Source organism: Quercus suber, unplaced genomic scaffold (genome assembly GCF_002906115.3).
Source record: "Quercus suber isolate HL8 unplaced genomic scaffold, Cork oak 2.0 scaffold_20, whole genome shotgun sequence".
Lineage (NCBI taxonomy): Eukaryota > Viridiplantae > Streptophyta > Magnoliopsida > Fagales > Fagaceae > Quercus > Quercus suber.
In genome coordinates this window covers 660,261-670,313 of record NW_027069485.1, presented here as the reverse complement: position 1 = coordinate 670,313, position 10,053 = coordinate 660,261, and the positions used below count along the sequence as shown (strand labels likewise).

The following is a 10,053-nucleotide window of genomic DNA, read 5'->3' as shown; positions in this document are numbered from 1 at the left end:
TGGCAATATAACTCAATCAATGCTAATGCTCTTTAACACATTTAAACCCAGAATAATTCAAGACAATACTTAGCTCTAATTGGAATTCATCCAATCAATAATGGTTTAACCTTTTGCCAGATGACCTTTTGTTTGGTTATCTGTATCTTGCCAACGCTACTTTTTTGGGGAGAAAAATAATTCAAAAATATGCTACATTTCACACTCATTTTCCAAATAAACTCCATTAACAGGAAAAACTGGAACTGTGCTAGTTTTGTTTCTTACACTTTCCAAAGAAAACAAAAGCTGGCTACTCTACATACAGATCTTTTGACAGGTAGTAGGGATACGATACAAGAACCGCTATACAGACTAAATTCAAACTCTCCCTCACTCTCTCTTCCCTCTGCAACAACAAAACTATTATCACTCCTCAGATGGTAGTATATAAGATACGAATGTTCAGGAAATGTAAAGAAGTATATACATGGTGGAGGCTATGATATATACAGTTGCCTCATCGATGCGAGCAACCTTGCAAACTGCAGGTGAACATATACCTGGACTAATGTCCCATTTTCTTTATATTCCTACAAAATTTGAAGGGGAGAAATAAAAAATTAACAAGTAATAACAACAAATGATATTGGGTTAATAAATATTGGGATAGCTGACCCATCCATAGAATTTGAAACAGAAAAGAAAACCAACAATGTACTTATTGCTCATTTTGCCTTAGCTAAACTATATATAAAACTAAACTTTCTTTCCCAAATCTACCAAGGTCCCTAATTGTCTCTCTTGTCCTCTATTTGAAGCTAACAGCTTGCACTGACATACCAATGTAATAACAACCATTATGTTCCATGGTATTTTAATTTTTAACCCATCTAAATTGGTGCCCTTTCCCCTCCCCCCCGCCACTAGAGTATATGACAGCCAGCAACATACCCTCAACCTGGCCCCCCACCAAATGGCAGTCACGTCATTGTGTGTTGCCGTGTTGGATGAGGCAGTGACAATAAGTTGCTGAGTGGTAGTAGTGGTACAAGGATAAAGGGAACTCTTTCTTCTTCAAGCAAGAATTTCAAACCCAAAAATGTCCAGCACACCCAAACAACTGCCCTTTCCTATGAAAAAAACCATTTAAAATGTTGTAAGAAGATGTAGATGCCTCCCTGTCGACACACCTCAATTTCAAGCCTCCTAAAAGAAGTATGTCTGTAGCTTCCATCCTTTTATCTCATTTAGGACTTCATATTTACTCGTTAATATTCAGTAGCCCTTCATTCCAATTCAGCTTAGTACAAATGGAAAAGAAAAAAGAAGCATAAAAATGAACATAGAGACGTGGCTAGTTAAGACTCCAAATTGTTTTGTTTTACATATGTAATGTCTTTTTTTCTTTGGTAAACACCATATGAAATTGACACGTGCTATGTATTATTTTGGACTAGCAAATTGGATAAATAATATTTATAGGAGAACAGGCTGTATTGCCAATGCTCTTTATCCTTTTTGGTGGCTTGCGGCCCACCATTTTTGTGTTTCGTAGCCTTTGACAGTTACAATGAGTCACTGTGACTGCTTCTCCGGCTCTCACATGGTGTCCAAAACCTTCTCAACCATTGACATGTCAACATTATTTTGTTTACTAAATCTTAACCTCTATAGCCTCCTCTACAAGTTGGGCAATGATAAACAGCCTCCACAATCATATACCCCCCATGTTTTCTTCCATCAGCAAAGAATCATAAACCGTAACATAATTAAGGGGCGTAACAATGAAAACTAACGGGGCCCAGCATTCAGTCAACTCATTTTAAAAAAACAAAAGCAGTGTGCAACGGATGCGGATGAACTGGAGCAATCATTTATGAAATTGGAATAAACAGGATCAGAGGCCAAATAACTGAAGAGGATAATAAACTGTCAATAAGGTAAAATACCGAATAGGACTAGAAGATTAAAATGGTTGCAGCAGCCAGAGGGCCTCCTTTATTAGTTTTTCAGTGAGAGCTTTGGGAAGTCCCATCACACTGTCGTTTGGCTCAACCTGCACAGTACCACCAATTATCATGCCTTTTTTTTGGTAGGTAAATAATGTCTACCGAAGCATGGAAGAAACATTTGGCAGTTATTAGTAACCTAACAGCGTATATATAGCAAAGCAATTTCAAGCTGTTCAGTGGCTTGTATAACTGGAGTTGACTCTGCAGCAAACCACTCACCACTTCACAAACCCAGACCAAAGCTAAAGGCAAATCATTTGGACAACATTAAAGCAACTTATCCAAGCAACCTTGCAATTAATTACTTTCTAACAGCTAATATTCAGAGACAAGAGAAAGTTTCTCAGAATCATTGATGGTGGATACGTTTTGATCAAGGCCATCACCCTGCCTAATAGAAAGACAAATTTACTTCCCCTGAAAAATTCTTCAAGAAACCTTAAGTATAATGAACTATAGACGCATTGTATTTGCTTTGCTTTGACATCCCAAGTTGCCAACCCAAAACTAGCCCAACTTAGATTTTATGAAATGGTGAATTTAATTATGGGCCAATATTCTGACAGGGCCCAAGCTCTCCCTTAATATCAGGGACCCAATACATAGAATACTTAAATGCAATCCAACATGCAGAATTAATTACAAAGTGAAGACATAATTTGAAATTAGGACCACTTGCTGCAAGACCAAATAAATTACCATTTAAACCCAAAAGCTTAAGTTGATTGAAAAAGAATGAACTTAACTATTCAATCAATATTCTAAGTAACAGACGCCCAATGAAAGGACCAAATATAGTCATGTCCAAAATGTAACCAATTGTATGCTAGAGATGCATATCTAGCAACTCCTTCACTTGTAAAAATAAAGTTAAGGCTGACGTCATAGGGTTCGGGACTCACTAGGTTAGTGTGTAACTTACCAAGTCATTTAAAAATTAAAAAAAAAAAAAAAAAAATCATTTTATGCAAGTGTATTTGGAAGGTCAAATATATCAGGTTTAGGTAAGGAAAAAAAAAAAAGCATCAGCTAAATATTAGGAACTAACAGAGGGAACCACAATTTTTAACACGAGACTCTGTGTTTTTCCTGCCTCTATATATTACACCTTTTATGTATATTATTTACAGTTTTGGATTTCTGTTAATGGGTACTCAAAGTTGGCAAACTAACCACTTGTTTTACAAAGGGCAGTATCAAAGGATGCTCCATGATCAGTCCCCCAGGACCATAAAGCACAGTCCCCTACTCAATCTGAAATGAAATAAAATAAAAGGGAGGGGGGGGGGGGGACAGTGGAGTGCTGTAACTCATTGTCTCACCAAATGAAGCAGAAGCAGCTGCCAATTTCAATGACAGAAAACAATTATGACCAGTTTTTCAATGATTTCATCTAGTATTGTATGGAAATAGATCTGCAATTCATCACCACATAAGTACAATTTGGCAAATGTATCACGAAAGACGATAATTAAGGGCCTTGATACTTGAGAAGAATTGGAATATCTTTTCAATGTTATAGAAACATAGTTAAACAAATACATTATTAACAGAGAACAAAATAGAATCAGAGAAGTTTTAATTTCAATAAAAGTCTGATGCCTTCACCATTTATAAGGAATCCTAAATAGATTTTGTATATGAGGAGACCACTTAGTCCCTAACATGCAACTGAAAGAACTTTGAGGATAAAAACATACAGTTATTTTCCAAGGGTTCAAAATAATGATCATACCGAATCATGCACAAAGAGATCATATGAATTCTAATTGTTTCTTCTTAAGTTTATTGTTGTAGGATCATCTAGTAGCCATCCCGCGCCCTTCCCAGTGATCTTTATATGGACAGAATACATTAAAAGTGTCTATTTCTTTTGGTCTCCAAGTTAGGATGCTAGCAGCCAAACCAAAAACTTTTTCTCCTTGCTCTAGCAATGAAATAAAAGGATGTAAATCCAGAAGTTTGACCTATGGGAACTAGATAGCAGGCACACATTTCTTAAATTATGGTGTACCTTGTAAGTTTTATCCTCACATCGGAAAACCCTTGCAAGGTCTTCAGCACATTGTGGGAGGATGCCAAAATATAGCACCACTCTTTTCATCTTTTTAATTTTTGTTACTTTTTGTCAAAGCACCGGCACCACAGGGTATGATAATAACTTAATGTCTTTAATAGAAACAACAAGAACCAAGCCTTAATACCAAATTTTTGGGGTCAGCTATGGATCTGTAACAGATTACTCAAGGTCAACGACATGTATTGCAACGTGTTTATAGTTGGGATACCAAATAATTACAAAGAGTTTCATAAAGCAAAGGTACCTCCACTCGGTCTCATTCTCCTTTTCTGAATCCCAACTTAAGGTTTGTCACAAGCACTGATCCTTCCGTTGCTGCATGCCCCCCAGAATAGTCTGCAATCCATGTTGATAAAATTTCCAGAGATGTTAAATAGGAAAACAACAGGGAACTAGAGAAGGAGAGAGAAAAAAAGCGAGGGGAGGGGAGTTAAGAGTTAAGCAAACCTTTCAAAAGTTGCAGTGCTTCTTCCTTACTGGATGGTTTTTCCCTCACTGCACCTTCATAGACCACCACCTGCAGATCATTCGATAATAACAGTAAGAAATCACACAAAATAAAGTTCAGTTCCAAACAAGATAAAAAAAAAAATGAAGATTCCTACATACAAACAATTCTTGTCACCAGATGGTCATTTATGGTTGAGGATACAAAATGCAAATTTGCACATATGGGCATAGGAGACATCAGTGTCCAATAAATCTTTCCAGAAGTCCTAAAGGCATATGCAAGATCATAATGATACAGATACCAACGGGTGGTGAAGAAACCTCTAGCCCCTAATCTACACAGCTCATGCAAACTTGGAAATGTTCCCATGAGAGTAAAAATACCTTCTGTTCGCCGCACACCATGACGTACAGAGATATAGATTCCATTAATTTGCCCTAGGCTAATAGAAGTTATTTCCATCCTCAGATGATCCATAATAAGCAAACTAGGAATAGGTTAGGATCTACGGCAGAGATGTTCCATAAAACTAAAGCAGAACATAAATGTCTAGGATTTTTCTTTTTAAATCACTGTTTCCTTATACTTTTGTTTCTTTTAATTTCCCACCTGTAGAGAAAAATAAGGGTTATAGCATAAGGGCAAGAGTGCAAGCTGAAATTTCATAGGAAATTATTGATTGTAAATTTATCCTTAATGATAATCTTAGAAATTTAATATATATAGAGCAATTCTATTAGAGTGTGTGGTGTGTGTTGAGTTGGGGGAGAGAGAGAGAGAGAGAGAGAGAGAGAGAGCATGTTCATGTTGCTTTAAGATGTTTTCATGTTTGCTGTTGGCAGCCAAATTATACATTGCTGGAAGTTTGCCCAGGCCTAAGCAGCCTAAACAAAGCCTAAAAGAAATAAAGAAAAAAGGTTGGAGCCATTGGACCTGGTTCCAACTTCCAAGCCCACAGCTGGAGGTTTTCCAGCAATCTGATAAGTTCTTTTGGCTCCCGCAAAGTTCCAGTATGTGCGGGATTTGAAACCCTATCTGTTACTTAAGGGCCCATTTGGATGGAGGGGGGAAGGAGGGGGAGTGGAGGGGAGTAGAGCAAAATTAGCTGAAAATAGGCTAATTTTGCGCTAAATTTACTCTACTCCCTCTCCCTCCCCTCAATCCAAACAGGCCAGTAGAATATTGATCTACACAAATTAGATCATTGCTGGCAGCAGTTGTTTAATCAGAAGATGAAGTCGTAATAGATTAGACTCATCTAGATTGGCCTATAACCAGCAGTTGGTTAAATTTCTCTCCCTTCTTGTAAAGAAGGTTAGTTTCCAACTTTCCAACTTACCTCCACCAGCCTATAACCTATACATAACAGCCTGCATGACTGACAGGAAAAGTACTAAAAGTCTGCCGAAAGAAAGTCTCAATAAGTGAAGAAAATATGATTGGAATGCGAGAGAAAAGTGCTGGACAAAATTTTATTCAAGAAATCTAAAAATATTAAAGATTTCGTATATGCACAAAAAAAATCTTAGAGAACATAGAGAACCGTTCTTTAAATGTTATGTGCTTTAGATTATATATATATATATATATATTTCTTGTATTCCCTTTCTTTAGAATCAAAGTTAGCCTTTAGGTGTAACTAACAATCAAGGTTGTAGAACCATCCCTTGATGAAAGGAACAAATATGAAAGCCGAATGTATAAGAATACTGAATATATAAAATCTGAATACTGAAGTACACAAAATCATCATTTCGGAATTAACCGAGGGCTATCAAAATACAACCAAACATAAAAATTCAAACTCCTAATGCTGCTCCGCTAGAAAAGTGGAACATCACGATCACAGACTCATACGGTTGTGATGCGGCCGGGTCATGCCCAATTCGATTTTGTGGACTCCTGGATTTTGAAGCTTCATTCAAACGCCTAATGCTGTTCCGCAAGAAAAGCGGAACATCACCATCACGGCCTCTTACGGTTACGGTTGTGATGCGGGTCATGCCCAATCCGATTCTGTGGACCCTTGTCTTTTGAAGCTTCAACTGACACTTTTGATTCAGCGATGAAAAAGAATTGAGTCGCCAACAAAACAATAACAAAACAATTTAACATTGCCATGTTTTGATCTAAAACCTCTGGAAAGAACAATTTAACAGGTGTAATGTGTATATATATACGTCCCAAAATTTGTGTCATGTATTTTAATTTACTAAATTGATAAATTTGGAATTTTTTATTTTTTTAACTATAAGAGATAAGACAATAAATTATTTTTCCTTTCTATAATTTGCATTTTCATACAAATAAATAAATAAATTATTCATATATGATTCTATTAGGGTTTGTTGTTATGAATTCTAAGTTATTGGGCTGTGCAATAGGTTAGGCTGAGCTAATGGACTGTTTCTAAAAGTTTCATAAAAATAAATGAAGAAATTATTTATATATTATGAATTTTGAGTTATTGGGCTGTAAAATAGGTTGGGCTGGGCTAATGGATTGTTTCTAAAATATATAAGAGGGGTCTGAAGAATTGATCTTTAGACATCATAGAGAAGCTTTTTAACAGAACGCGGGGCCACTAAGATGCTTCTTAAAGTGATTGTGTTAACCTTTGTTTACTAAATATGTATTTTTCTAGTAGTCTAGCAATTTGAATTAACCCTTTGCTGCTTTCCAAAAAAAAAAAATTAACCCTTTGACATTTTTTTATCAAAAATAAAAATAAAAAACCATTTAATGCCTTAATAAAAAATCAATTAAATAGGTTTCCCCAACAAAACAAAAAATTAAATAGATTTGATCCAAAAAAAAATTTAATTAAGTATTAAATTCTTTGATTCTTTCTTTTAAAAAAATAAATTTATTATTTTTTTAAAAAAAATAATAAAATAAGATGCTAACACAAGCTAGCTCTTTAGCCCAACCTTGTATAGCCCAGCTCATTAACTAGTTAATAGCGGTCTATACCTCCAGCCCTGCCCACTATACATAGCTCATTGTGCCCATGGGCGAAGTATAAATGGGCCGGCCTGGCCCATTGCCGGGCCTAGATGGAGGGGAGTAGAAGGGCTGAAGGGTAGAGTAGACATATGCATTTAGGAAAATGGTATTTAGAAAATATATATTTTGCATACGGTGGATACTGGGTAATGGGTTGAGTTGTAGAATTGTTCGATTGTTTTTTTTTTATACCTAAAATGTAGTCTACACTTTGCAGCTCACATATTTTTCTCTTTAATAAATTTGTTATATAGCCAATTTACAAAAAGAATCGTAATTATTGCACAATTTCCTGCTTTGTTGAACCCTTTAAAAAGGCTCAAAGATGTGAAAGAGAGGTAGTTAAGAAAATTTTGTTTAGAATTATAATTCTAATACAATAAAAGAACATTAACCTTATTGAGTTAAAATTTATCCTATAAAATAAATTATATGTATTGGGTCACAATTTTTTTTTAATACTTAGCTTGCCGTGCTCCACGGGAGTTGAGAATTACTCTCAGCCTCTTTAAAAAAAAAAAAAAATTACTCTCCGCCAACCCCATTCAAACTGGCCATAAGGGGTAATAAAATCCTAGGATCCAAACAGATCAAAGTTTTTGGAACCCGACAATCTTGGTTTGAATCGGTTTTCTTTTTTCTTTTTTTCTATTTTTTGGTGTTGATACACACAGAGACAAAAGAAAACTCAAGAGAAACATCAAAACAGAGAGAGAGGGAACTGGCCTGCGATATGCCTGGGTGTGAACTGTAAATGGATGGCCAGGATGAACGGCAGCGGTTTCCATCTCAATCCTCTTAGATCTCCCACTTTCTTGCACAGATCCAACGCATGCTTCATCAATTTAAGAACTTGAGTCAGAGATTTGGACTGGGGAGAGTGGAGACCTTTAGAGACTTGATACAGAGAGGGGAGAGCAGAGACCTTTAGAGACTTGACACAGAAAGAAGTTTTGGTGATGCAGAAGACCTTTAGAGACTTGACACAGAGATAAGTTTTGGTTCTTCTGAGACTTGACACAGAGATAAGTTTTGGTGATGCAGAAGACCTTTAGAGACTTGACACAGAGAAGTTTTGGTGATGCAGAAGTTTTGATGACGCTGTAGTTTGGCTTGCAGAAGTTTCCTTGCAAAGAGCTCAAGAGCTTTTCTTGCAAAAGCACAAGTCCTTGCTTGAAGTTATTCTTGCAATACCTAGTTTAAGGGCTGTAATTGAGATTTGCGAAAGTATACCTTTTCTTCCTCCCACTTACTGCTGAGTGGTCCACCAACTGTGAGTGTGATAAAATATTCACTCAAGACAGAAAATATTTTCCCCTCGGATGTATTTTTCCCCCGGGAATACTGCCCTGTTTGGTTTGAAGGTTACTCATCACCCATCACTCAAACACCTAACTTAATTATTATAATTCTCACTCTAACCTCACTCAAACACCTAACTTAATTATTATAATTCTAACTCAAATAAACCCATAACTCTGCTTGATGGGTTATTTGGGTGGAATATCTCAATTGGTTTTCCAACTCAAAAACTCAACTTTATGTCACTCACTGAGTCCCACAAAAATTTATTGCAAAGCAGGTGTAGAAGATCGGTGAGTATAAGTAGTAGAGAGAGATATGATCAAACTTATAAAATGAGAACCAGCGTCGGCAAAGAAAAAAAAAAAAAAAAAAAAAAACCAAACCCAGATGCGTGAAGAACAGAGCGGATGATATGAGGAAACTTTTCTCATCTTTCAGTACGAGAACAGAGCAATATGTGAAGGAGAAGAGAGAAAATGAGAGCGAATGAGGTGATTGCACTAAAGCTGGAATTGAATAATGCAAATGACTGTTAGCTCCATAATTTTTCTACATTTGCTCTGCATGTGATGAGACTTGACCTTCGGCTGAGACCCACTTGACTTTAGTTATTTACAACTTTGCGACCATCACCAAGGGTTTTTTTTTAAAAATAACTATAAATTTCAAACTATATTATTAGTTAGACAAGGTTTAAAACATATTTGGTTTATAGTAATTCGATTTTTTTGGAGTCGATTTTGCCCTTTGAAAATCTACAAGGAAATCGAGTTTCTAAAACTCGATTTTCAAAATCGAGTTTCTAACACTCGATTTCCTAGTGGATTTTCAAAGGGCAAAATCGACTTCAAAAAAGTCGAATTGCTATAATCCAAATATGTTTCAAACCTTGCCTAACTAATAATATAGTTTGAGAGATTTGGTTATTTTTTAATAAAATCCCCATCACTCATGTCTCATTCTCTGGAAACAAGCAAAATGTGTTTCCATTTTCCATCTCCTACCTCACTTTTTTTAGGTATGAACGGTGAAAAATGAAAAACCAAAACCAAGCCAAACAAGCACAAATGATGTGAGTCCCACTAGAAGTAAATGATAGTGATGAGAATTGAATAATAAAACGAGAATTAGTCCAACCAAACATAGCCCCTACCCAAGAGAGAAAATAGAAAAATATTATTTTAGAAGCAATGAGAGTTTCTCCCACCCACTTCTCT

The 10,053-nt window shown here is 36.0% G+C and overlaps 1 long non-coding RNA gene across 3 annotated transcripts; it reads right to left on the bottom strand.

Annotated features, from left to right (window-relative positions):
• Positions 1–208: 208 nt before the first annotated feature.
• On the bottom strand, positions 209–9,412 carry LOC111988454 (uncharacterized). Of its 3 annotated transcripts, XR_010624640.1 has the most exons (6): positions 8,258–9,409; positions 4,680–6,576; positions 4,522–4,591; positions 4,319–4,410; positions 1,932–2,038; positions 209–572 (listed from the first exon to the last, which is right to left on the bottom strand). It is a non-coding gene; the product is annotated as an uncharacterized LOC111988454 (long non-coding RNA). The 3 variants fall into 3 exon arrangements; XR_010624639.1 differs by having other exon boundaries at positions 934–2,038; positions 4,680–9,412; XR_002880420.2 differs by lacking the exon at positions 4,680–6,576 and having other exon boundaries at positions 8,258–9,388.
• Between the last annotated feature and the right edge of the window lie 641 nt (positions 9,413–10,053).